We start from the raw sequence: 27,580 nt of genomic DNA, 5'->3' as shown, positions 1-27,580 counted from the left end.
TGCCTCGGGCAGCGCAGTGAAATCTGTTTTGGTTCCTTGTGCAATAGACATTTGTTGAATGAATGAATGATGACAGTCATCAGATTATGAATTTTAAGCTCCAGATAGAGAAGGACTGGCCGGGCGCGGTGGCACATGCCTGTAATCTCAGCACTTTGGGAGGCCGAGGTAGGCAGATCACTTGAAGTCAGGAGTTTGAGACCAGCCTGGCCAATACGGTGAAACCTCATCTCTACTAAAAATACAAAAATTAGCTGGGCGAGCTGGCCCATGCCTGTAGTCCCAGCTACTCGGGAGGCTGAGGCAGGAGACTCGCTTGAGCCTGGAAGGCGGAGATTGCAGTGAGCTAAGATTGCGCCACTGCACTCCAGCCTGGGTGACAGAGCTAGACTCTATCTCAAAAATAAATAAATAAATAAAAGAGAGAAGGACTGTGTTGTCCTCTCCTTGTAATCCATGTAGTGCAGTGCCCCCACCATGCTATCTTGATGACCGCTATAGTTTAGATATTTGTCCCCTCCAAACTTCATGTTAAAATTGATCTCCAGTGTCAGAGATGGGACCTAATGGGAGGTGTTTGGGTCATGGGGGCAGATCCTTCATGAATAGACTAATGCCCTCCCTCGGGGATGAGTGTGTTCTCACCCGATTAGTTCCTAGGAGAGCTGGCTGTTAAAAACAGCCTGACACCTCCCCACTCTCTCTCTCTCTCTCTCTCTCTCTCTCTCTCTCTCTCGCTTCCTCTCTCATCATGTGATCTCTGCGTACACAGGCTTCCCTTTGCCTTCTGCCAGGAGAGGAAGCAGCCTTCGGTTCTCACCAGATGAAAGTGCCCAATTGTAAACTTTCCAGCCATCAGAATTATGAGCAAATAAACCTTTATTCTATATAAATTACCCAGCCTCTGGTATTCCTTTATAGCAACACAAAATGAACTAAGATGATTACCTTCCTAGATTTTATTTATTCATTTATTTATTGAGACAGAGTCACTCTGTCACGCAGGCTGGAGTGCAGTGGTGCTATCTCAGCTCACTGCAACCTCCGCCTCCTGGGTTCAAGCAATTGTCTTGCCTCAGCCTACCGAGTAGCTGGGATTACAGGTGCCTGCCACCATGCCTGGCTAATTTTTGTGTTTTTTGTAGAGACAGGGTTTTGCCACGTTGGCCAGGCTGGTCTCGAACTCCTGACCTCAAGCGATCTTCCCACCTTGACCTCCCAAAGTGCTGGGATTACAGGTGTGAGCTACCGTGCCCGGCACCTTCCTAGATTTTATTGTGTCAACTATCTACAGGCTTGGAGACACCATTGATGCTGTTCAGTAAAATATATGCTTGGGATATAAATGTTCTGTATCCAACTCATGGCTCTTGTCTTGAAGGAGAATTCTATCAGAGCAAGGCTTGAACTCACTCAATTCAGCTATCTGGTCCTAAATGATTCATTCTTTCCAATACTTTTTTTTTTTCTGCCAACACTTGAAAATGTAAGACTATTCTACTACTTGTTGAGCAAATATGTACTAGAGAAACAGCAGTGAACAAGATAAAGTCTCTGCTTCGTGGAGACTTCATTGGAGTAGAGGGAAACAAATAAAAAAGTAAATATAGGACAACAAATAATGGTATGTGCAGTGCAATAAAGCAGGATTAAGGAAATGGGACTGATGCTTTTTTATATACAGTGTTCAAATGGCCTTATTCTACAGTAATATTTGAATGAAACTTGGTGGATATGAGGGCCTATGGGATGTGTAGGAAGGACATATCCTTGGTATGTTTGAGGACAGCAAGGGGGCCAAGTGTGACTGAAGCATAATGTATTGAGAGAGGATAGTAGGATATATAATAAAAATCAGAGGAAGGGGAGAGGGTCAGATTATGAAAGACCTCGGAGGCCACTGTTATACAAGTTTTTTTTTGTTGTTTTTTGAGACAGAGTCTCACTCTGTCACCCAGGCTGGAGTGCAGTGACAGTCTCGGCTCACTGCAACTTCCACCTCCCAGGTTCAAGCGATTCTCCTGCCTCAGCCTCCTGAGTAGCTGGGATTACAGGCACATGCCACCATGCCCGGCTAATTTTTGTATTTTTAGTGGAGATGAGGTTTCACCATGATGGCCGGGCTGGTCTTGAACTCCTGACCTCAAGTGATCCACCCACCTCAGCCTCCCAAAATGCTGGGATTACAAGCTTTTACACTGAGTGGGATTAGAGTCTGAGCAAAGAGGGGCATGACTTAATCTGAGTAAAGACCTGGCTCCTGTGTTGAGATTCCATTTTAAAGAGTGGAGAAATGGTCAGAAAAAAGACCAGGTATGAGGTTATCTATAGTAATGATCCTTGAGGGATGATGGTAGGTCAGCCAATAGTGAAAGAAGGTAATGAGATTGCATTTCAGATATAGTTTACTGATTTGACTAGGGGATGGATACAGGGTGTGAGAAAGAGAGGAGTCAAAGAAAACTCCAGAGCTTTTGGCCTGAGCAATTGGAAGAATGGAGATTCCATTTATTGAAATAAATAAGAACTAAAGGAAAACTCATTTGGAGAGGAAAACCAAGAGTTCAGTTTTGAACATGTTGGATTATTTAAATATGAGATACCTATAAGATACATTATATAGGAAGTAAGATATTTAAGTCTGGAGTGCAGATGAGATGTCAAAGCTGGAAATACACATTTGTGAGTTGTCAGATGGTTTTTAAAACCAGTGAATTGGCTGGGCACAGTGATTCATGCCCATAATCCCAGCACTTTGGGAGGCCGAGGCGGGTGGATGGCTTGAGGCCAGGATGCCGAGACCAGTCTGACCAACATGGTGAAACCCTGTCTCTACTAAAAATACAAAAATTACCCAGGCGTGGTGGTGCACATCTGTAATCCCAGCTACTCGGGAGGCTGAGACAGGAGAATCGCTTGAACCTGGGAGGTGAAGGTTGCAGTGAGCCAAGATCACGCCACTGCACTCAAACCTGGTTGACAGAGTGAGACTCCATCTCAAAAAAAAAAAAAAAAAAAAAACACCACTGAATTGGAGAAGATCATCCAGGGAGTATAGGTAGAGAAGAAAACAAAAGAGGCCTGACAGGGAGATGTCGACCCATGGGTGAAACCAGTGAAGAGCTGGAGAAGGAATAACCAGTGAGGGAAGAAAAACAAGAGAAAGTGGTGTCCCGGAAACCAAGTGAGGAAAGAATTTCGATTGTGTCAAATGCTATATGGGGATTGTATTATGAGTTGGGGGCTGAATAGTGACCTTTGGATGATGCGTTATGAAAGACTCCAGTGACCTTAAAAGAGGTTTATCTGTGAAGTGGTAGAAAAGTAGACTGGGTTGAATAGAGAAGGAAATCAACTTTCAGAGTTTTCTCGTATACCACTTCACACTCGTTAGGATGGCTATTATTTTAAAACAAAACAAAACAACAAGTATTGGTGAGGATGTGGGGAAGTTGGAACGCTTGAGCATTGCTGGTGGGAATTTAAAATGGTGCAGATGATGTGGAAAATGATATGGCAGACCCTCAAAAAATTCAACATAGAGGCTGGGCACAGTGGCTCACGCCTGTAATGCCAGCACTTTGGGAGGCCAAGGCGGGCATCACTTGAGGTCAGGAGTTTGAGACCAGCCTGGTCAACATGGCAAAACTCTGTCTCCACTAAAAATTAAAAATACAAAAATTAGCCAGGTGTGGTGGTGGACATCGATAATCCCAGCTACTCGGGAGGCTGAGGCAAGAGAATTGCTTGAACCCGGGAAGCAGAGGTTCCAGTGAGCCAAGATCATGCCACTGCACTCAAGCCTGGGCAAAAGAGTGAGACTCCATCTCAAAAAGAAAAAAAAAAATTAAACATAGAATTACCATATGATCTATCAACTTCACTTCTAGGTATAAACTCAAAAGAAGTGAAAGCAAAGACTCAAAACAGATGTTGTACACCCATGTTCACAGCAGCTTATTCACAGTAGCCAAAAGGTGGAAGCAACCCAGGGTCCATTGACAGTTGAATAGATAAACAAAATGTGGTATATCCATACAATGGATGATTACTCACTTTTAAAAAGGAAGGAAATTTTACAGCATGCTACAACATGGGTGAACCTTGAAGACATGCTAAGCAAAATAAGCCAGTCACAAATGGACAAATATCATATGATTCCTCTTATATGAAGTCCATAGAGTAGTTAAATTCATAGAGACAGGAAGTAGAATGGCGATTGTCAGAGAGGCTGGAGGAAGCGAGGAATGGAGAGTTAGTATTTAATGGGTGCAGAGTTTACATTTCACAAGATGAAAATGGTCTGGGGGTGGATGGCAGTGATGGTTGTTCAACAATATGGATGGACTTAATGCTATAGAAATGTGTATTTTAAAATGGTTAACATGGTAAACTTACTGTTGTGTATATTTGACCACAATTTTTTTTTTTTTAAAAAAAGAGTTTTAAAAAAGAGGGAGCAAACAGCCTGGCCAACATGGTGAAACCCCATCTCTACCAGAAGTACAAAAATTAGCTGGGTGTGGTGGCAGGTGCCTGTAATTCCAGCTACTCGGGAGGCCGAGGCATGAGAGTCACTTGAACTCGGGAGGCGGAGGTTGCAGTGAGCCGAGATCGTGCCACTGCACTCCAGCCTGGGCCACAAGAGTGAGACTCTGTCTCAAAAAAAAAAAAAAAAAAAAAAAAAAGGTCCTAAAAGGTTATGGAGGAAGGAACTGAAGAAATTTGTAGAAGGAGATTGCTGGTAACGCATCTAAGGGAGGGTCAGCTGGAGTCTCACCTTCCTTTAGCCTCTGCATTCCAGATTCACACGCTGTGCTTCCAAGGGCCCAGAGATGGCTCTTATCAAAGACTAAGGTAATCAGGACCTGAGATATGGACTCGAGCCAAGCAAAATATTTGTGAGACTGGGAAGGCCTGTGGGTGCCAAGTCATGAATTAATTTCTAATTGTTTTGAAAAAAGTCTCTAGGGAGGCACAGTACTTACATACTCCTGGGTCAGCAGCGCATTCTATCTCCCGGAGTAGGCCAGATCTTCATTGCAATCACTTTGGTAGCAGAGTTAAACATTCAGAATTCAGTGGGCCATATCAAAAGTGAACCGCTTTGGCACAAGGAGCGCCAAAACAATCCCTTGACTGGAACTCTCAGGATAGCAGTGGCCATGGAGTCTGTTCCCTTTTATAGAAATTTCACACTCGTATAAATACTAGTGTGAAGTACTAGTATAGATACAGCATAGCTCTTTATCTCTCTAGATGTGTTAATACCACTGCCCTGTCACAGCCTTAACATAATGACGGGAGGAACCAACTTAAATGATATTTCTACTGTACAGCAATGCAGCCCATCCTTTTTTTTTTTTTTTTTTTGAGACAGAGTCTCACTCTGTCACCCAGGCTGGAGTGGAGTGGCATGATCTCCACTCACTGCAACCTCTGCCTCCTGGGTTCAAGCGATTCTCCTGTCTCAGCCTCTCGAGTAGCTGGGACTACAGGCCCACGCTGCCACGCCCAGCTAATTTTTTTATTTTTAGTAGAGATGAGGTTTCACCATGTTGGCCAGGATTATCTCGATCTCTTGACCTAGTGATCCACCCATCTCGGCCCCCCAAAGTGCTGGGATTACAGGTGCAGCCCATACTTTTTAAAAATAAAACCTTCTTTAAAAATTTTTTTGAGACAAGGTATTGCTCTGTCACCCAGGCTGGAGTACAGTGGCATGATCATAGTTCACTGTAACCTAGAACTCCTGGGCTCAAGCAATCCTCCCACCTCAGCCTCCCCAGTAGCTGAGACTACAGGCGCACACCACCACACCCAGCTAATTAAAAAAATTTTTTTTTGTAGAGATGAGATCTTGCTATGTTGCCCAGGCTGGTCTTGAACTCCTGGGCTCAAGCAATCCTCCCACTTCAGCCTCCTAAAGTGCTAGAATTACAGGCATGAGCCACTACGCCCGGACCCATTTTTTAAGAGAAACCTGGAATATAAATGTTTGCAGCATACTCCTAGTCCTCAAATGCTGGCAATAAATCCAATTTTTTTTTTTTTTTTTTTTTTTGAGACAGACTCTTGCTCTGTTGCCCAGGCTGGAGAGCAGTGGCTCGATCTCGGCTCACTGCAAGCTCTGCCTTCGGGGTTCACGCCATTCTCCTGCCTCAGCCTCCCTAGTAGCTGGGACTACAGGCACCCACCACCGTGCCCAGCTAATTTTTTGTATTTTTAGTAGAGACGGGGTTTCACCGTGGTCTCAATCTCCTGACCTCGTGATTCACCCGCCTCGGCCTCCCAAAGTGCTAGGATTATAGGCATGCACCACAGCACCCTGCCCTAAATCCAATTTTTAAAAAAATACTGTGTACACTTCACTAGACAGGCCAAACAAAATATACCTCAAGCGCCAGGTGTAGTAGCTCATGCCTGTAATCACAGTACTTTGGGAGGCCAAGGCAGGAGGATTGCTTGAGCCCAGGAGCTTAAGACCAGCCTGTGCAATGCAGTGAGCTTTTCTCTCTATGAAAAAGTAAAAATTAGCTGGGCATGGTGGCCTGTGCCTTTAGTCCCAGCTACTCAAGAGGCTGAGGTGGGAGGATCGCTTGAGCCCAGGAGTTTGAGGCTATGAGTCATGATCTCACTACTGCACTCCAGCCTGGGCGACAGAGCCAGATCCTGTTTCGAATATGTCCAATTATATATATAAAAAATATCAGGGATGGGTCTTGCCCTGGGGCTACCAGTTGCTGAACTCTGGCCTAGAGCTACCCAGTTGATAGGATAGACAAAAACCTGTCTACTGTCACAAGACCCTAGTGTTTAGGCTGGTATTTTTCTAAATTCATTTGACAACCTGAGTCCATTTTTCATATTTAACTACGCTCTAGAAAAATGCTAAGAAAATTGAAGAGGCCCAGATCAGTGTCCCTCACTGAGATGGTATTTTTTTTTAAATTAGTTTTGCTGAAAGTGAAAAGTCTTTATCCTAGAAATAAATATAACATTTCCTCTTCAATAAAAAGAGAGATCAAAAGATTTACCATATGGGTTTGTTGAAACACCTTGTCCAATGACAAACAGTCGTTATTAAACATTTTAGATCAATCACAGTTATTTAAGTAATACACAACTGAGTTTTGCACTCACATATATAGAATACTATGTAATGGAGATAATGCAATACTATCTAAAAGGGTTATTTGGAGGGTTAGATAAGGTAGTATATGTGAAAATTCTTTGTAAGTATAAAGTGATAAATACATTTACTGTGTTATTATGGTGGTTAACAAGGATTGCCTGTCTTTTAAAAACCAGTATATAGCCAGGTTTGGTGGCTCATACCTATAATCCTAGCACTTTAGGAGGCTGAGGCAGGAGGATCGCTTGAGGCCAGGAGTTCAAGACAGCATGAGTAACGTAGTGAGGTCCTGTCTCTACAAAAAAAGTTTTTTTTCAATCAGCCAGGTGTGGTGGCACGTGCCTGTAGTTCCAGCTTCTTGGGCGGCTGAGGTGGGAGGATTGCTTGAGCCTGAGAGGTCAAGGCTGCAGTGAGCTATGATCACGCCACTGCACTCCAGCCTGGGTGAAAGGGCAAGACCTTGTTTCAAAAAAAACAAAACAAACAAAAAAAAAACCCAAACGGTATATAAAATTATATATGCGCACATACAGATGTATAACATCTATATGAATGTGTGTGTGTATGAATATATGGAGTAGGTCAAATAATATGTATATTTTAATTCATCAGAATGATTTTCCTTCATTTTGTCCTTTTATCATTTTAAATTAATAGTGAGTTTTGAAAGCAATAAACAGATGATATGTTATAACCTCACTTCTGCTCAATTTTTCTTTCCATTCTTCATTATAAAGATTTTCTTCTGACTTTCTTTTCTTTTCTTTTTTTTTTGAGGCAGGGTCTCACTCTGTCGTCCAGGCTGGAGTACAGTGGTACAATCATGGCTCCCTGCAGCCTTAACCTCCCAGGCTCAGTTGATCCTCCCACCTCAGCCTCCTGAGTAGCTGGGGCTACAGGTATGTGCCAGCACACCCTGTAGATTCTCCTGCCTCAGCCTCCCAAGTAGCTGGGATTACAGGCACCCACTGCCACACCTGGCTAATTTTTTTTGTATTTTAGTAGAGATGGGGTTTTACCATGTTGGTCAGGCTGAGGTCTGGAACTCCTGACCTCAGGTAATCCACCTGCCTCAGCCTCCCAAAGTGCTGGGATTATAGGGGTGAGCCACCACACCTGGCCAATTTTTTATTTTGTATAGAGACAGGATCTCACTATATTGCCCAGGCTGATCTTGAACTCCTGGACTCAAGTGATCCTCCCACCTTGGCCTCTCAAAGTGCTAGGATTACAAGCGTGAGCCACCACACCAGACAAACACACGTATTTTGAATTCTGTGTCTGAAAGGTCACATATCTCTGTCTCTCTAGGATTGGTCCCTGGTGCATTCTTTAGTTTAGGTAGTGAGGTCAAGTTTTCCTGGATGGCCTTGATGCTTGTGGATATTTGTTGTCTGGGCATTAAAGAGTTGGGTATTTATTTCAGTATTCTCAGTCTGGGCTTATTTGTACTCGTCCTCCTTCTTGGGAAGGCTTTCCAGGTATTCAAAGGGACTTGGGTGTTGTGATCTAAGTTTTTGGTCACTGCAGCCATATCTGCTTTAGGGGGCACTCCATGCCCAGTAACACTGTGGCTCTTGCAGACTTATAGAGGTACCACCTTGGTGGTCTTGGATAAGATCTGGGAGAATTATCTGGGTTACCAGGCAGACACTCTTGTTCTCTTGCCTTACTTTCTCCCAAACAAATGGAGTCTCTCTCTCTCTATGCTGAGCTTCCTAGAGCTTGGGGAGGGGTAAACACAATCATCCCTGTGGCCACCACCACTGAGACTGTGCTGGGTCAGACCTGAAGCCAGCACAGCACTGGGTCTTGACTAAGACCCACTGTAATCACTACCTGGCTACCATCTATGTTCACTCAAGGCCCTAGGGCTCTATAATCAGCAGGTGGCAAAGCCAGCTAAGCGTGTGTCCTTCCTTTCAGGGCAGTAAATTTCCCTGGGCCCCAGGTGGCTCCAGAAATGCCATCTAGTAGACAGTGCCTGGAGTTGAAAATCTTAGAAATCTACCTGGTGCTCAAGTCTACTGCAGCTGGGCTGGCACCAAAACCACAAGACAAAGTCCTTCTCACTCTACCCTCCCCTTTCCATGGTCAGAAGAGTCTCTCTCTGTAGCCACCACTGTCACAGGCTGCGGGGAGTAGTGCCAGGTTACCACCAGTATTCGCTTAAGGCCCAGAGGCTCTTCAGTCAGCTTATGGTGAATGCTGCCAGGCGTGGGACTCACCCTTCAGGGCAGTGGGCTTCCCTCTGGCCCACAGCAGGTTCAGCAATGCTGTCTAAGAGCCAAGGCCTAGAATCAGGGACCCCAAGAGCCCAGTTGGTGCTCTACCCGACTGTGGCCAAGCTGGTACCTAAGCTGCAAGACAAAGTTCTGTTTCCTCTTCCCTCTGCTTTTCTTAAGTAGAGTCTGGTCTCATAGCCACCACAACTGGGAATGTGCTGGGTCACACCTGAAGACAGCATTTCTCAGAATCTCACCCAATGCCCATGGTGTGTACTATCTGGCTACTGCTATTGATTATTCAGGGCCCTAGGGCTCTTTAGTCAGCAGGTGATGAATCTTGCAAGGACTGGGTCCTTCCCTTTAAGGCAGTAGGTTCCCTTCTGGCTCAGGATGTGTCTAGAAATGTCACCCAGTAGCTAGGGCCTGGAATGGGGCCCTCGTTACCCTGTCTGGTGCCCTCTCCTACTGTGGCTGAGATGGTATCCAAGTTGCATGGCAAAGTCTTCCTTACTCTTCTCTTTCCTCTCAGATGGAAAGAGGGAGTCTCTCCTGGAGCTGTAAGCTGTGCTGCCTGGGTTTGGGGTAGGGGTGGTACAAGCACTCCCCTGGCTACCCTGGCTATCGTCTCACTAGATCGAGTGCCCCCCAATTCCACTGGCTATGAGACCAGCACAGCACTAGGATTTGCCTAGGAGTTGCAGTCCTTGTGGTCTAGACTGCATTTCAAATTTATTTAGTACCCCAGAGAACTTTAGCCTGTAGTAGTGAGCCTTGCCAGAATTCAAATTCCACCTGCTGGGATGGACAATTCCTCTCTCGCTAGGGCTGGTCTAAATGCTCCCTCCATGGTCATTGGCTGAGGTCTGCCCAATGTTGTATTCAGCTATGACAGGGCAGCACTAAGTTCCAATGCAAAGTCCCACAGTCATTGCACTCTCCCTCCCCCAAGTGCACAGGTTCTCTGGGCCACATGACCACTGCCAGGGGATGGAGTAGGGGCAGCATTGGTGATTCGACTCTTTCTGATGCTCTTTAGTGTCTCTTTCAGTGATATGAAGTTAAAACCAGGTACTGTGATTGCTCATCTGATTTTTTGATTCTTACGAAGGTGCTTTTTTTTTTTTTTTTTTTTTTTTTTTGACAGAGTCTCACTCTGTTGCCAGGCTGGAGCACAGTGGTGAGATCTTGGCTCACTACAACCCTCACCTCCTGGGTTCAGGTGATTCTCCTGCCTCAGCCTCCAGCGTAGCTGGAACTACAGGCACATGCCACCACGCCCAGCTAATTTTTGTATTTTTAGTAGAGATGGGGTTTCACCATGTTGACCAGGATGGTCTTGATCTCTTGACCTCATGATCCACCCACCTCTGCCTCCCAGAGTGCTGGGATTACAGGCATGAGCCATAGGCACGAGCCACCACGCCCAGCCTGAAGGTGCTTTTTTATTTAGATAGTCGTTAAATATGGTGTTCCTGTGGGGAAGACAATCAGTGGAGATTTCTATTTGGCCATCCTTCTTCACCTCCTAGCCAAGTTAGCTTTTTGGTAGACATTTGCTTAGTATTTTTACTACCAGGTATACATATATATCATTTGAGATCATTCCACATACACAATTGTGTCTACTTTTTTTTTTGAGATGGAGTCTCACTCTGTTGCCCAAGCTAAAGTGCAATGGCACAATTTTGGCTCACTGCAACCTCCACTTTTCTGGGTTCAAGCAATTCTCCTGCCTCAGCCTCCAGAGCAGCTAGGATTAAGGATTACAGGCACATGCCACCATGCCCGGCTAATTTTTGTATTTTTAGTAGAGATGGGGTTTCACCATGTTGGCCAAGCTGGTCTTGAACTCCTGACCTCAAGTGATCCACCCACCTCAGCCTCCCAAAGTGCTGGGATTACAGGCGTGAGCCACCATGCTCAGTTGTAATTGTGTATACTTTTTATATAATATTATAACATGAACATGTTCTCGAATTATTAAAAGCAATTTTTTAAATAATTTTTTATGACTACCCATTGTATGGGTATGGTATTATTTACTTAACTATATCCCTATGCACTATTAGGTTCTTTTAAATTTTTTCTCATATCAAAATATAATGTTACAGTAAGCAATTTTATGCATAGATGTTATAAATCTTTTTGTTATATTTTAAGATGAATTCCTAGAAGTTGCATTACTAGGTTAAAGAGTATAAAATATCTTTAAAGCTCATATTTTGTTTTACAGTAATAAAAAGAAAACAGAGTTAAAAGAACTAAAGAAAGCAAGACTAACTACAGTAGCCGCATCTATGAAAGAAGATGAATTCCACTCACCAAGCATCTCACAACCTCCTAGTGTGTCCAAGCTTCCTTCAAAACTTAGATTCTCCAAAAGATGCCTGTAAAAATAACCTATTTTAAGAATACGAACTCATTGCTCCCAAAACACTGTGTGAACCTGGGGAGACATTGCAGCAATGCTGAGCTTGACTTTACTTTCCCTGAGGGAATTGTAAATCTCATAAATAACAGTTGGAAAGATCTTACTGAAGATGCTTATATGCATGCATCCAAAAATTCAATGTGGATGCAAGACCATGCTCTGCAAGGAGGTTGCAATTCCATGACCATAGTTAACTTACTAGAACACAAAATGAGCAGGGGTTCAAGAGAAGAATGTCATCAGCAAAATCATCTAGTTAAAGCAAAAGAAGACCACCATGTTGCATCAACTAAATCTATGGAAAAAATAGGTAAGTAGAAGTTACTGGTTAGATTTATAAATAAGGCTTCAGGATGAATGAATAAAAGCAGCAAGTAAGTGAGATATTGATAAAACATTATATTAGTGCTATTTGGCTTGTGTTGATCACTTTATTAAGTCATTCGTGAATATTAGAAGAAAGATACCAGAATTCATAGTGCTTTCAGTTAGATAAAGCATCAGTTAGGCTTTTACTAGATTCCATGTGGTATGAAGTTTCTGCCTCAGGGTATCCTTGAGATTGTCTTACAGTAGTATGGTCCAACAGAAATACAATGCTGGCTATGTATATATATTTTTTTGAGGCAGGGTCTTGCTCTGTTGCCCAGTCTGGAGTGAAGTGACCTGATCACAGGTCACTGCAGCCTCAACCCCCAGGCTCAAGTGATCCTCCCACCTCAGCCTTCTGAGTAGCTGGGACCACAAGAGCATGTCACCACACCTGGTTAATTTTTGTATTTTTAGTAGAGACACGAGTTTACCATGTTGCCCAGGCTGGTCTCAAACTCCTGGACTCAAGCAATCCTCCCACTTCAGCCTCCCAAAGTGCTGGGATTACAGGCATGCACCACCATGCTTGGTCTCTATATAATTTTTTTAATTAAGCTTTTTAATTTTAAAATAATTGTAGATCCACATGAAGTTGTAAGAAGTAATAGAGAGAGAAAAATGGACATTTTACCCATTTTCTCTATATGGCAACATCATATCTCACAAAGCTGTAGTAAAACATCACAACCAGGATATTGACACTGATACAGTCAAGATTCGAAACACTTCCACCACCACAGGGATCCCTCGTGGTATCCTTCTGCAGCCTGACCCACTTCCTTCCTGCCCCTACCTTCTCTTTAACCCTAGCAACACCAAGGTGTTCTCCATTTCTATATTTCTATCATTTCAAGAGTTTTATATAAATGGAATCATATAATATGGAACTTTTGATGACTGCCTTTTCAGTCAGTTTCATTCTCTACAGATTCATCCAGACTGTTGTGTATATCAGTAGTTTCTTCCTTTTTGTTGTTGAGTAGTGTTCCATGGTATGGATGTACCACAGTTTGACTACTCACCTTTGGGAAGACATCTGGGTTTTTGTTGTTGTTGTTGTTGTTTTGTTTTGTTTCAGTGTTTGGCTATTATGAAAGTTGCTAAAGGCCAGGTGCAGTGGCTCACGCCTGTAATCCCAGCACTTTGGGAGGCCAAGGCGGGTGGATCACGAGGTCAGGGGATGGAGACCATCCTGGCTAACACGGTGAAACCCCGTCTCTACTAAAAAAAAAATACAAAAAATTAGCCAGGCATGGTGGTGGGCACCTGTAGTCCCAGCTACTCGGGAGGCTGAGAAAGGAAAATGGCATCAACCTGGGAGGTGGAGCTTGCAGTGAGCTGAGATCGCACCACTGCACTCCAGCCTGGGTGACAGAGTGAGACTCCGTCTCAAAAAAAAAAAAAAAAGAGAAAGTTGCTAAAACATTCAGGTATAGGTTTTTCTTTCCTTTTCTCCGCCTCTTCCTCCTCCTCCTCCTTCTTCTTCTTTTTCTTCTTGTTTTTTGTTTTTTATTTTTTGTAGAAATGCAGTCTTGCTATGTTGCCCAGGCTGGTCTCAAACTCCCGGGCTTGAGTGTTTCTCTTGCTTGGCCTCCTAAAATGCTGAGATTATAAGCATGAGGCACTGCACCTGGTCAATCTTGAAGGTTTTAATTTACATTTTTTTCTAAAAGTTTTACAGTTCTAGAAGAGGCCTAGGATGAAGTTAATTTCAACTGAAGTAGATTGAAAGCAGGGGCTCAGATATTTGTACACCAATGTTTATAGTAGCATTATTCACAATAGGCAAAAGGTGGAAACAACCCAAATGTCCATCAATGAATGAATGGATAAACAAAGTGTGGCGTATATATACAGTGGAATACTATTCAGCCCTAAAAAGAATTGATGTTTTGATACATGCTACAACATAGATGAATCCTGAAGACATTATTCTAAGTGAAATAAGCCAGACACAAAAGGACAAATATTACACTGAGAACTCCAATTATATAATTCTGCTTATAGAATAGTGGCTCACAGGGGCTGAGGAAGGGGGAATAAGAAGTTGTTGTTAAATGGGCACAGAGGTTCAATTGGGGAACTACTGATATTCACAACAGTCTGGATGAATCTGCAGAGAAGGAAACTGACTGAAAAAGGCAGTCATCAAAAGTTACATGTTATATGATTCCATTTATATAAAACTCTTGAAATGATAGAAATATGGAAATGGAGAACACATTGAAAAAGTTCTGGCGATGGTGGTAGTGTTTGTACAAGGTGCGTGAACTTAATACTACAGAACTATACACTTAAAAATAATTGAAATAGTAAATTTTGTTATGGATATTTAACCACAATAAAAAATACTGTCTGGGTGTGGTGGCTCACACTTGTAATGCCAGCACTTTGGGAGGCCAAAGGGGGAAGATTGCTTGAGCCTAGGAGTTCAAGACCCACCTGGGCAACAGAGCAAGACCCTATCTCAATTAAAAACAATTTCTTTTTGAAAGAAACATTTTCCCGGGCCCCTGGAAGTATCACAGACCCTATACACTATGCCTAATGGAGAAGTCGGCTCTGTAGTCTTCTTCCCTTGCCTCTAATGTCTGTTCTTCTCTCTCAAAATGTTCCATCCTTTTAAATGTGTGTGATCTTTGCCTGATCTTAGCCTCTAGGTGTTTGTTGTTGTTGTTGTTTGTTGTTTTGTTGTTGTTATTACTGTTTTCAGACAGAGTCTTGCTCTATCACCCAGGCTGGAGTGCAGTGGCATGATCTCGGCTCACTGAAACCTCTGCCTCCCAGGTTCAAGTGATTCTCCTGCCTCAGCCTCCTGAGTAGCTGGGATTACAGGCTCCCACCACCACACCTGGCTAATTTTTGTATTTTTTTTAGTAGTGACGGGGCTTCACCATGTTGGCCAGGTTGGTCTCGAACTCCTGACCTCAAGTGATACACCGCCTTGGACTCCCAAAGTGCTGGGATTACAGGACAGAGCCACTGCTCCTGGCTGCCTCTAGGTTTTTTACAGTTAAAATTAAGTTTACTATTTTTCTCTCCAAAAATTGATGCCATTCTCAGATGCTAGAAACATTTGCAAATACCAACCCCAGGAATATAAATAAAGGCTTAGTAATCTGAAATCTTTACTGATTGTAACTTCAGAAAACTTGATAGTTTCCAGGAAAAATGAGTGAGTGAAGCAGCTCTGTGCAATTAAAGAAGGATGAAGAACCTCATATGAGATTAGCACTATGCAATGAAGAGCCCTGGGAGACCCAGCTTTTCTCCCAAGAATGAAACTTTATATTCAGGACTTGAAGATTAAAAGAACTGACATTTTCAATAATAAAATCATATTCACTTATAGTATTCCACAGATCATAGGGAGCTTTCTAGCTATTGTCTAGTTTAGTCATCCTGATATCACTGTGGGATGATAATAGAATTTAGAATTTCTTTTCTTTTTTTTTTTTTTTTGAGACAGTCTTGCTCTGTTGGCCAAGCTGGAGTGCAGTGGTGCAACCCCAGCTCATTGCAACCTTCGCCTCCCAAGTTCAACCAATTCTTGTGCCTTAGCCTCCCAAGTAGCTGGGATTACAGGCATGAGCCACTATGCCTGGCTTTTTTTTTTTTTATTCCAGGCTGGAGTGCAGTAGCACAATCTTGGCTCACTGCAGCCTCGAACTCCTGGGCTCAAGTGATCCTCCCACCTCAGCCTCCCAAGGAGCTGGGACCAGAGATATGTGCCACCATGTCTGGCTAATTTTTAAATGTTTTGTAGAAACAGTGTCTTGCCATGTTGCCTAGGCTGGATTTCCATTTCATTGAGGAAGAAAACTGAGATTCCAAGGGGCTGAGTAACTTTCCCAAAGTCATATGATTGCTGATAGAGCCACGACCTCAACCCTGGTCTCCTGACTCCCGGGATAATGTTCTTTCTGTAACTTTATCCCTAATTCTCATTCTGCTTGCATATAATGAAAATAATATTAGCAATAATAAATGGTAGTTGTAGTTTTCCCTACAACAACCCCTCTGAGATATGGAAGTAACCTCATCAGTGGTTAAGCCTTTGCTTTTAGAATTCCTGGACTCAAATCCTGGCCTTGGCACTTGCTAGTGATACAATTTTGAACATGTTACTTAGCCTTTCTTTGTCCCAGTGTCATTGTCTGTAACATGGTGCTACGAATGGTGCTTCCTCCAGGGTTGTTCTGAATATTAAGTAAGTCAACACTAAGGCATTTGCAAAAGTATGTGAACATAGCGGATATTACATGTGTTTATTGTTACTATTATCCCCATTGTCTCATATGACCCTCATTGTTACCCTTGGTTATATAGGTATTAATATTGGTTCCTGACGGCTCATGAGGCCCATTACATTTGCTTTTACAAGATAATTTCAGCAATAAGTTTTTTACTTTAAAGAACAAGCTGGCCAGGCGTGGTGGCTCACGTCTGTAATCCCAACACTCTGGGAGGTTGAGGCAGGCAGATGGCTTGAGGTCAGGAGTTTGAAACAAGCCTGGGCAACATGGTGAAACTCCATCTCTACAAAAAATACAAAAATTAGCTGGGCATGGTGGTGTGCACCTGTAGTCCCAGCTACTCAGGAGGCTGAGGCAAGAGGATCAGTTGAGTCCAGGAGATTGAGGCTACAGTGAGCTATAATTGTGCCACTGCACTCCAGCCTCGATGACAGAGAGAGACTCTGTCTCAAAAAATAAAAAAATAAAAATAAAACAATTTTACTGTCACAGAAAGTTTTAGGAGATAACATATTTGTAAAACAGTTAGGTCCACCGTCAAATAACTAGTAGATAAATTAAGCTTAAAAATTAAGACACATTTACTAGAATGGCTATAATTGGAAAGATAGGCAATAATAAGTGTTAGACAAGATATGGAGAAATTGGGGCCCTCATACATTGCTGATAGGAATGTAAAATAGTACAGCTGTTTTGGAAAACAGTTTGGCAGTTCCTCAGAAAATTAAACAGAGAGCACATGACCTAGCAATTCTGCTTCCAGGTTCATATCCAAGAAAATTAAAAACATGTCCAGATGAAATCTTTTTTTTTTTTTTTTTTTTGAGATAGAGTTTCGCTCTTGTTGCCCAGGCTGGAGTGCAATGGCTCGATCTCAGCTCACTGCAACCTCTGCCTCCCGGGTTCAAGCAGTTCTCCTGCCTCAGCCTCCCAAGTACCTGGGATTAACGGGTATGCACTACAACGCCCAGCTAATTTTGTATTTTTAGTAGAGACAGAGTTTCTCCATGTTGGTCAGGCTGGTCTTGAACTCCTGGACTCAGGTGATCCGCCAGCCTTGGCCTCCCTAAGTGCTAGGATTACAGGCGTGAGCTACTGTATCTGGCCACATGAAATCTTATAAACAAATGTTTATAACACCATCATTCATGGTAACCAAAATGTGGAAATAACCAAAATGCCTGTCAATTGAAAAATGGATAAACAAAATGTGGTATACCCATGCAATAGAATATTATTCGCTCATAAAAGGGAATGAATGAGGCCAGGCACAGTGGCTCATGCCTATAATTTCAGTACTTTGGGAGCCCAAGATGGGAAGATTGCTTGAGACCAGGAATTCAGGACTAACCTGGGAAACATGGTCAGATCCTGTCTCTACAAAAAAAAAAAAAAAAGCCAGGTGTGGTGGCATTGCCTGTAGTCGCAGATACTCAGGAGGCTGAGGTGGGAGGATCAATTGAGCCCAGGAGTTTAAGGCTACAATGAGCCATGATCATGCAACTGCACTCCAGCATTGGCCACAGAGTGAGACCCTTTCTCAAAAAACGAAAAGGAATGAATGAAATACTGATATATGCTACAACATAGATGAACATTGAAAACATTATGCTAAGTGGAAAAGGCAAGTCACAAAAGGACACATATTGTATGATTGCATTTCTTTTTTCTTTTCTTTTCTTTTTTTTTTTTTGAGACGGAGTCCCGCTCCGTCTCCCAGGCTGGAGTGCAGTGGCGCAATCTCAGCTCACTGCAACCTCTACCTCCCAGGTTCAAGCGATTCTCTTGCCTCAGCCTCCCAAGTAACTGGGACTACAGGCACCTACCACTATGCCTGGCTAATTTTGTATTTTTAGTAGAGAAGGGGTTTTGCCATGTTGGCTAGGCTGGTCTCGAACTCCTGACCTCAGGTGATCCGCCTGCCCCAGCCTCCCAAAGTGCTGGGATTACAGGCACGAGCCACCACGCCCAGCGTATGATTGCATTTCTATGAACTTTCCAAAAAAGGCAAATCCATAGAAACAGAATGTGGATTAGTGGTTTCTAGGATTTGGGGTGAGAGGGAATTGAGGAGTTACTGCTAATAGGTATGGGGTTTATTTGGGGGGTAATAGAAATATTCTGGAATTAGATAGTGGTGATGGTTATACAACTTTGTGAATGTACTAAAAAACCACTGAATACTTTAAAAGGGTGACTGTCAGGCAGGCACAGTGGCTCATGCCTGTAATCTCAGTACTTTGGCAGACAGAGGTAGGAGGATTGCTTGAATCTAGGAGTTTGAGACCAGCCTGGGCAACATAGTGAGACCCTGTCTCTATAAATAAATCAATAAAAATAAATAAGTAACGGATGCCATGGCTCACACATATAATCCCAGCAGTTTGGGAGGCCAAGATGGGAGGATCACTTGAGCCCAGGAGTTAGAGACCAGTCTGGGCAACATAGTGAGACCCCTGTCTCTCTTTAAAAAAAAAAAATTAATTAAAAAAAAGTGGAGAAGCTCTGTAATCCTTAAAATAAATAAATAAATAAATAAATAAATAAATAAATAAATAAATAAAATGGTGAGCTTACAGTATGTGAATTATAACCCAAGTTTTAAAGTATGAGAAAAAAAGGAAAAAGAATAAAAGCCTATGAAAACAAAATAAACTGTGGTATTCCAATTCAAATAGACAGCATTTATAATAAAAACTTTTTCCATCCTGGCTAACATAGTGAAACCTTGTCTCTACCAAAATACAAAAATTAGCCGGGTGTGGTGGCGGGTGCCTGTAGTCCCAGCTACTCAGGAGGCTGAGGCAGGAGAATGGCCTGAACCCGGGAGGCGGAGCTTGTAGTGAGCCGAGATCGCGCCACTGCACTCCAGCCTGGGCGACAGAGCGAGACTCTGTCTCAAAATAAATAAATAAATAAAAATAAAAACTTTTTAAGCCAAGAGACAGAATTCATAATCTCTAAAACTCCAGGCTCTGGAGGTGTTTTGGAATCTGTAGCGAGCATATAAGGGGGTGGCTGTTCCAGCCTGACCAACATGGAGAAACCCCGTCTCTACTAAAAATACAAAATTAGCCCGGTGTGGTGGCACATGCCTGTAATCCCAGCTACTCGGGAGGCTGAGGCAGGAATCGCTTGAACCAGGGAGGCGGAGGTTGCAGTGAGCCGAGATCGTGCCATTGCACTCCAGCCTGGGCAACAAGAGCGAAACTCCGTCTCAAAAAAAAAAAAAAAAGGGGCGGGGGGTGGTGGCTGTTGCTTAAACCAAGAACCTTAGTGATTCTTGCAGAGTTTGAATGGAACATGGGCTTTTAGACTCCAAACCCTAGGCTAAATATATTCCATTCTTTTTGCTTCCCTTTATCCAGTGTGTGTGATTACAACAGCTGGCGATGGTTTAGGTTTCTGTAAAAGGGGAGCGAGGGAGAGAAAGAGAAAAACAGCCTTCCTGGAGGAATAGTCTTACCCCGCCTGTTGAGTTTTCTGTGGCCAGCTCTGCCCCTGCAACAATACTGTGACTGTGAGTTGGGAGAGGAGTTTATTTTTGTCCTCATGATCTCTCAGGACCTGGCTTCTTGGCATTCTATCAGTGACTAAAAACAGGCTCAGCAGTGCATAAGAAGTCCCAGGAATAGGAAATTTAGATGTTTTTGTTTGTTTGTTTTATTGGTTGGCTGGTGCTTTCTTACATTTCTAATTTAGTGTTTTCCTTTTATAGATCCATGCTCTCTTTCTTCTCTCTGTCTCTCTTTTTTTCTGTTTGTTTGTTTTTTTGGGACAGTCTCGCTCTGTTGCCCAGGTTGTAATGCAGAGGCACCATCTCGGCTCACTGCAACCTCCACCTTCCGGGTTCAAGCAATTCCCCTGCTTCAGCCTCACAAGTAGCTGGGATTACAGCACACACCACCATGCCCTGCTAATTTTTGTATTTTTGTAAAGACGGGGTTTCACCATGTTGGCCTGGCTGGTCTCAAACTGCTGACCTCGAATAATCTACCTGACTCAGCCTCCCAGAGTGCTGGGATTACAGGCATGGGCCACTGTGCCCGGCCGACTAATCACTTTCTTCATGGCAATGATGAACTTGATAGTTATGAGCACCAGGGGGCTAAGGAAGCACTGAATATTGTCTCTGGGTATATTTTTAACTTTTATAACAGCCAGTATAGAGGGCATGGTGGGTAGAACCACATTATTGGAGCTAGAAAGACTCTAAAAGTTTTCGAATGTCAGCTCTACTGCCAACCAGTTCTGTGAATGTGGGGAAATCTAAAACTTGATTTCATCATCTGTAAAGTAAGGATGACTAAGGGTAGAATGTTGTTGGGAGAATTAAATGATATCATGCGTATAATTTTCTTGTATTATTTCTTTTGATGCAACCTATTTGTTATGGGAATCTGGACTTATGGACCTCCTAATTCATTTCTAAACTTTAAGAGGCTCTCACGAGTTTTGCTTTCTCTTCAAATGTGTCTTTTTTTTCTTTTATACAGCTTATAAAATATTTTTTTTCTCCATAGGATGAACTCGTTCTACTTCATAGATTTAATATAGTTTCTTGCTTTAGATTTATAGTTTAGCACAAAACTTAATAATGACACAGAGGGGCATTGTGCCCTGGAAGCCTTTATGTGGGTGTGTGTGTGTGCTTTTACTGTTACTCAATTGCTAAAAGAAGGAATGAAAATAATACATGAATCCTTTATGAGTAGCGTCATGTGGAAGGGCAGTTCTTAGAACAAAAGCATAAACAAACAGTCTTTTAATAAATCAAGAAATTATGCAGCCAAGTTTTTAGTTTAGAAGGCAGATTCATTTCCAGAGCAAATAATACACATTTTTTCTTTTTGAGATGGAGATATGCTGTGTCGCCAGGCTGGAGTGCAGTGGCATGATCTAAGCTCACTGCAGGCTCCGCCTCCTGGGTTCAAGTGATTCTCCTGCCTCGGCCTCCCAAGTAGCTGGGACTATGGGCACGTGCCACCACATCCAGCTAATTTTTGTATTTTTAGTAGAGACGGGGTTTAACCATGTTGGCTGGGTGGTCTCAATCTCCTGAAATTGTGATCTGCCCGCCTCAGCCTCCCAAAGTGCTAGGATTACAAGCATGAGCCACCAGACCTGGCCAATACACATATTTCATGGGTTATTGTTGATATTTATGGAAAACTTTGCTGATGCCCTGATAAGAATATTAAACTACTGGCAATTGGAGTTTCTGTTGATGATGCTCTTTTTCTCTCTTTGTTCATGTTCCTCCTTTTTGCCTAGCTCTTGTCAACCACAACCACAGTTCCCAGATCTCCCAGGAGAGCAGTTTACCTGTTGTCACCCACTTTTCACTGTCATCCAAGATCTGTTTAGAAAATGGTAAGATCCCTTTACCCACCCAAATCAGGCACCACTCTGATGAGTAAACCAGAGTGAGAGTCACTTCCCTTCCCTGAATTTGGAATCTTCCCCCAGCCATCCTCTTGCTGTAACCTCAATCAGAGCCAGACATTCAAGCTCATGGATTCCAAGTCATACTTTTCAAAGGCATCTCCCTCTGACCCAGCCCTCCCTCATTTCTCCATTGTATACCTTCTCAAGGTCTTGAGAAGCCAGGACCATGGCTTTGGTGACAATGACATTCCTGTGCTTGGAAGAGGGTCCCAGGGCCCTTCTATCACAAAAACAACCCACTGTGTTTTGGGAACCGAGGTTTCTGTGTTCAAAGGCAAAAATATGTTCTTATATTTTTAAAATGTTATAAAGGAGACTTCCTAGGGAAGATTATGGTTGCACAAATCTAGAAAGAATATTGTCTATCCCTGAATGAGGTAATAAAGGTAATAATATATGGGCTTGTAGAAAAAGAGAACCTTGCCCTCCTTTGGAGCACGGGCATAAGAGAGCTAACTGCTGTATGGCTCAGGGAATGAGTGGGAGGTAGGGCTAACTGCTGTGGGTCTCATGGACTTGCTTTTCAGGACCTTTTCATCATAGATCTAACACTTTAAGAACTGTTGAAGGGTTCTTGCTTTTAGAGAATGTGCTTGGGTGTCAAGTGTTCCTTCCATACCTCCCCATCCCCAACATATACTTTTGGACTTGATGTAATGAGGGATCAGAATTTAGGACTGGATCTGTCTCACTGGGGCGGGCCAGATATTGAGGAAATAGACCCAGGTGCATATGCTAAGAACAAGCCCGGTAGACACAGCAAAATAGCAAGTAGGAGTGAAGTAAACCAGAAGGTATCCAGAGGACCCAGCATGCAAATGCCCGGGAACTTAAATAGGTGGTCCGGGGACAGGAAGTCTCTTAGCAGCCAATCAAGTGGCAAGCAGCTGGTTGGCCCAGCAGGTAGTCTGTGAGCAATGAGGCAGGCCTTTGTCATTGACAGGCAGGACTCACTCCCAGGCTGGGAGGTTGGGAACAATTAGGACATTATCCAATTCTAAGGAAACCAGGATGGACCTTGTTCAGTCTTCCAGTCTAAGGCTAGGATGGTTCTCATGATCCAGTGGGAGTGAGCCTGAATGTGATCAGGATCGTTAGCCAGGGTTCTCTTGGTGGTAAGTAACAAGAACTCAACTCACATTAGCTGAAGTGACAGGATAATTATTTGTTCATGTCCTGTGGGATGGATTACAAGATTAAAAGAAGAACTGCAGCCCGGCCAGCCACCCCATCCGGGAGGGAGGTCGGGGGCAGCCCCCACCCGGCCACTGCCCCGTCTGGGAGGTGGGGGGCGCCTCTGCCCCGCCGCCCCGTCTGGGAAGTGAGGAGCCCCTCTGCCCGGCCGCCACCCCGTCTGGGAGGTGTACCCAACAGCTCATTGAGAACGGGCCATGATGACGATGGCGGTTTTGTCGAATAGAAAAGGGGGAAATGTGGGGAAAAGAAAGAGAGATCAGATTGTTACTGTGTCTGTGTAGAAAGAAGTAGACATGGGAGACTCCATTTTGTTCTGTACTAAGAAAAATTCTTCTGCCTTGGGATGCTGTTAATCTATAACTTTACCCCCAACCCCGTGCTCTCTAAAACATGTGCTGTGTCCACTCAGGGTTAAATGGATTAAGGGCGGTGAAAGATGTGCTTTGTTAAACAGATGCTTGAAGGCAGCATGCTCGTTAAGAGTCATCACCACTCCCTAATCTCAAGTACCCAGGGACACAAACACTGCGGAAGGCCGCAGGGTCCTCTGCGTAGGAAAACCAGAGACCCTTGTTCACATGTTTATCTGCTGACCTTCCCTCCACTATCGTCCTATGACCATGCCAAATCCCCCTCTCCGAGAAACACCCAAGAATGATCAATAAATACTAAAATAAAATAAATAAAATAAAATAAAATAAAATAAAATAAAGAAGAACTGCAAGTACAGGGTCCAGGGCAGGATGTGGGGACTAAAGACTGCAGGGTCTCTTCTCTGTCCATCTCCGTGTGGCTGCATGCTGCAGACAGGCTCTCTCCACATGTTGAAGAGATGGTCACTGCCATCCCCAGATTTGTGTGTCCCTTTCTTAGGAGGAAAGCGATTATTTTCTCCCAAAGTCATGTGTCAATCCCAGCTAATGACTGATTATGATTAGCTTTCTTTGAATTAAGTACTGACTCTAGGCTGGGTGCAGTGGCTCATGCCTGTAATCTCAGCACTTTGGGAGGCCCAGGTGGGTGGATCACTTGAGGCCAGGAGTTTGAGACCAGCCTGGGCAATATGGTGAAACCCCATCTCTACAAAAAATACAAAAATTAGACAGGCATGATGGCATTTGCCTGCAGTCCCAGCTACTTGGGAGGCTGAGGTGGGAGGATCACCTAAGCTTGGTGAGGTCAAGGCTGTAGTGAGCTGTGATCACGCCACTACACTCCAGCCTGGGTGACAAACCACGGTCGTGTCTCAAAACAACAAGAAAACAATAGTAAGTACCCACTGTATGGGCCAATAATGGTTGCCTGGAAGATGGGTGATGGGTAATATTAGTCAAACCTGGGCCATTGGCTGATGGACGCAAGGGAGTGTAATTATCAGCTCAACGTGAGCCACATGGAATGGGGTGTGATAATACCCCAAAGGAAGGGAAGTCAAGTATTTCCATAGTTTCAGAAATGAAGATAAAGCCTGGTTTGTTTTTTTTTTTGGAGACAAGGTCTTACCTTGTTGCCCAGGCTGGAGTACATTGGCGCAAACACAGCTCACCGCAGCCTCAACCTCTTGTGCTCAAGCAATTCTCCTGCCTCAGCCCCTCAAGTAGCTGGAACTACAGGTGCACAACACCACACCTATCTAATTTTTCTGGTTTTTGTAAAGACAGGGTTTTACCACCTTGCCCAGGCTGCTCTCAAACTCCTGAGCCTAAGGGATCTATCCACCTTGGCCTCCCAAAGTGCTGAGATTACAGGTGTGAGCCACCACACCCAGCCAAAGCCTGTTCTTAATCTAGGGCTAAGGTGGGAAATAGAGGTAAGAAAAAAAGAGAGGAGCCACAATGCCCTGATTTAAAGCTTCACCTGGAGTTGTGGCTAAAATGAAGAGCTTATGGCAAAGGCAAAAGACCTGGACATGGAATACCAGTTACCCTTTGTAATTACAACTAATGTTTTCCCTGCACATAGGGCAAAAATTCCGGAAGGAGATACCTCAAAATATTAACAGTGTTTGTGTGGTAGGATTCCATATTCTTTTTTCTGTGTTTCATTTCATTATCTTCCAAATTTTCTTCTATATGTAACTTACTGGTTTATTGAATGGACTAGACTAGATGGGATGAAATAAAGAAATAGCAGGTTTTCCTCTTCTCCTAAATTCCTGAAAGCTGTCTTTGGATCTTTCCATATGTTCACTATAAGGTAGGATTCTTACAAGAGAAGAATGTGAAAGCTGAGAGGGCCTTATAGATCATCTTGTTTAGTTCGCTTATTTTACAGATGAGAAAACTGAAGCCCAGAGATGATGTTCTTTTTTTATTTTTTTGTTTTTTGTGTTTTTTTTTTTTTGACAGGGTCTCCCTCTGTCGCCCAGGCTGGAGTTCAGTAGCATGATCTTGGCTCACTACAGTCGCCGCCTCCCAGGTGTGATCCTCCCACCACAGCCTCCTGAGTAGCTGGGGCTACAGATGTGTGCCACCACGCCTGGCTAATTTTTGTATTTTTGTAGAGACAGGGTTTCATCATGTTGGCCAGGCTGGTCTCAAACTCCTGACCTCAAGTGATCCTCCTGCCTCGGCCTCCCAAAGTGCTGGGATTACAGGCATGAGCCACTGTGCCCGGCCTCAGAGATGCTAAGTACTCAGGCTGGTTAATGGGAGAGTCAAAAACAGAACTCAAGTCTATTGACTGCTGAGAAAGTGTTTTCTCTGGTAGATGGGAATCTGTCTGAAACTGGGAGAAGCTGAAGAGCCTTATCTGTAGGTCCACACGGTACGTAGGGATTCTTGAAAGGCCTCCAGTACTTGAGATGCCATCATAAAGTTGTTTTTTTTATTCTAAGAGATGGGATCTCACTATGTTGCCCAGGCTGGTCTCAAACTCCTGGGCTCAAGCAATCTGCCACCTTGGCCTCTTGAAGTGCTGGGATTACAGGCGTGAGCCACTGGGCTCAGCCCACCATCATAGAGACTTAATTACTTAAGGTTAAAGCTTCGATCCCATTTCAGTGCAAATCCCCTTGAGAAGAGGTTATTCTTAGGCTGATGATTTGCATACTTTGACACAAATGGATTTTGGTTCCTTTTACACATAGGCTTTGGTAGACTGATGGCTGGGCAGGATTTACACAGTGAGTACTGAACTGGTATAAATTTTGAAATATCCCTTTTCTGTTTGTTTGTTTGTTTATTTTTTTTTTTTGTATTTAATATGTGTGTCTTCTTTTTTAAGGTTGGATCTTTCAACATCCTTACTCAAAATGGGAAATTTTGAAGTGGAAGACAGTCCCCAGTATAGCTGTGAAGAGACTACAAGTAGCCATAATTCAAATGTAGGAAGCCCTCCAGAGTCTTTATAATCATAGACTTTTATAAAGCATATGGTTTGATGGGCAAGAAGAAACTTAGAGCATGTGGCCCCCCAGACAAGTCACCTTAACGTGAAACCTGCCTATTGTATCTGTAATATGAAAACATATATACACAGCTGCACGCACAAACTCTTGTCTTCCTGGTAACTTATGGGAAATTCACTATATGGCACATGAACTTATCAGTGCATCAGCCTTGTTAGGTGACTGGTACAGGATTATATGTGAAAATAGTGGGGAGTAAAAACAAACAAACAAAAAAGGAAAGTAGTGGGGAGGAGGGAAGGAAGAAAAGAGGAAGCCAGGGAAAGAAAAGTCAGTTGTAGGCAAAGCACCATTCTAAGAAAACATAAATCCAGTCCCTATATTCAAGGAACTTATCTCCTAGAATGGGAAACTAAGCATTTCAGCAAGCTAACAATCAACAGAGGACAAATCAAATAATCAGGAGGTAACAATAGAAACCACTGACAAAATATCTAGTCTGTGCTAGACAGCAGACCTGATGCTTTAAATAGGTCATCTATACTCCTCACAAAAACTCCATGAGACAGGTATGATGACCCCACTTTACAGATGGTACCGATGTACCATAAAGTGTGGCCATTTGTTCACAGTGATACAGCTAGAAAAAGGCAGAGCCAGGGGTAAAACCCAGCTTTATATGACTCCTAAGTCCATTTATTTATTTTTCTTTTTTATTTATATTATTATTTTTAGAAACAGAGTCCTGCTCTGTCCCCCAGGCTGGAGTGCAGTGGCACAACATGGCTTACTGTAACCTAAAACTACTGGGCTCTAGTGATCCTCCTGCCTCAGCCGCCTGGGTAGCTGGGACTACAGGTGTGTGCCATTATACCCAGTTAATTTTAAAATTTTTTATAGAGATAGGGTCTTGCTATGTTGCCCAGGCTGGTCACAAACCCCTGGGCTCAAGCGATCTTCCTGCCTTGGCCTCCCAGGGTGTTGGGATTACAGGTGTGAGCCACTTTGCCCGGCCCATTTTTCACCATGAATTGTTTCTACTCCAGTTCTTCACCTAGCATCTGGTGTGAAAAAAACCACTTATTGCTTTTCAGGGTGTATTTTAAACATAATACATGCTTGGTATTTAAATTTTTCAAAAATTTAGAAAGGTGTCAGAAAGAA

The 27,580-nt window shown here is 43.4% G+C and overlaps 1 long non-coding RNA gene across 1 annotated transcript in view; it reads left to right on the top strand.

Annotated features, from left to right (window-relative positions):
• The window catches only part of LOC115930228 (uncharacterized), a 47,270-nt gene that overhangs the window by 13,112 nt on the left and 6,578 nt on the right, over positions 1 to 27,580 (top strand). Inside the window, exons 4-6 of the long non-coding RNA XR_008670224.1 lie at positions 11,597 to 12,104; positions 21,697 to 21,795; positions 26,293 to 26,392. This is a non-coding gene — a long non-coding RNA (uncharacterized lncRNA). The remainder of the gene's footprint in view (positions 1 to 11,596; positions 12,105 to 21,696; positions 21,796 to 26,292; positions 26,393 to 27,580) is intronic.

Source organism: Gorilla gorilla, chromosome 10, assembly GCF_029281585.2.
Source record: "Gorilla gorilla gorilla isolate KB3781 chromosome 10, NHGRI_mGorGor1-v2.1_pri, whole genome shotgun sequence".
In the NCBI taxonomy this organism is placed as follows: Eukaryota; Metazoa; Chordata; class Mammalia; order Primates; family Hominidae; genus Gorilla; species Gorilla gorilla.
This window is presented reverse-complemented; position numbering and strand designations above follow the sequence as displayed.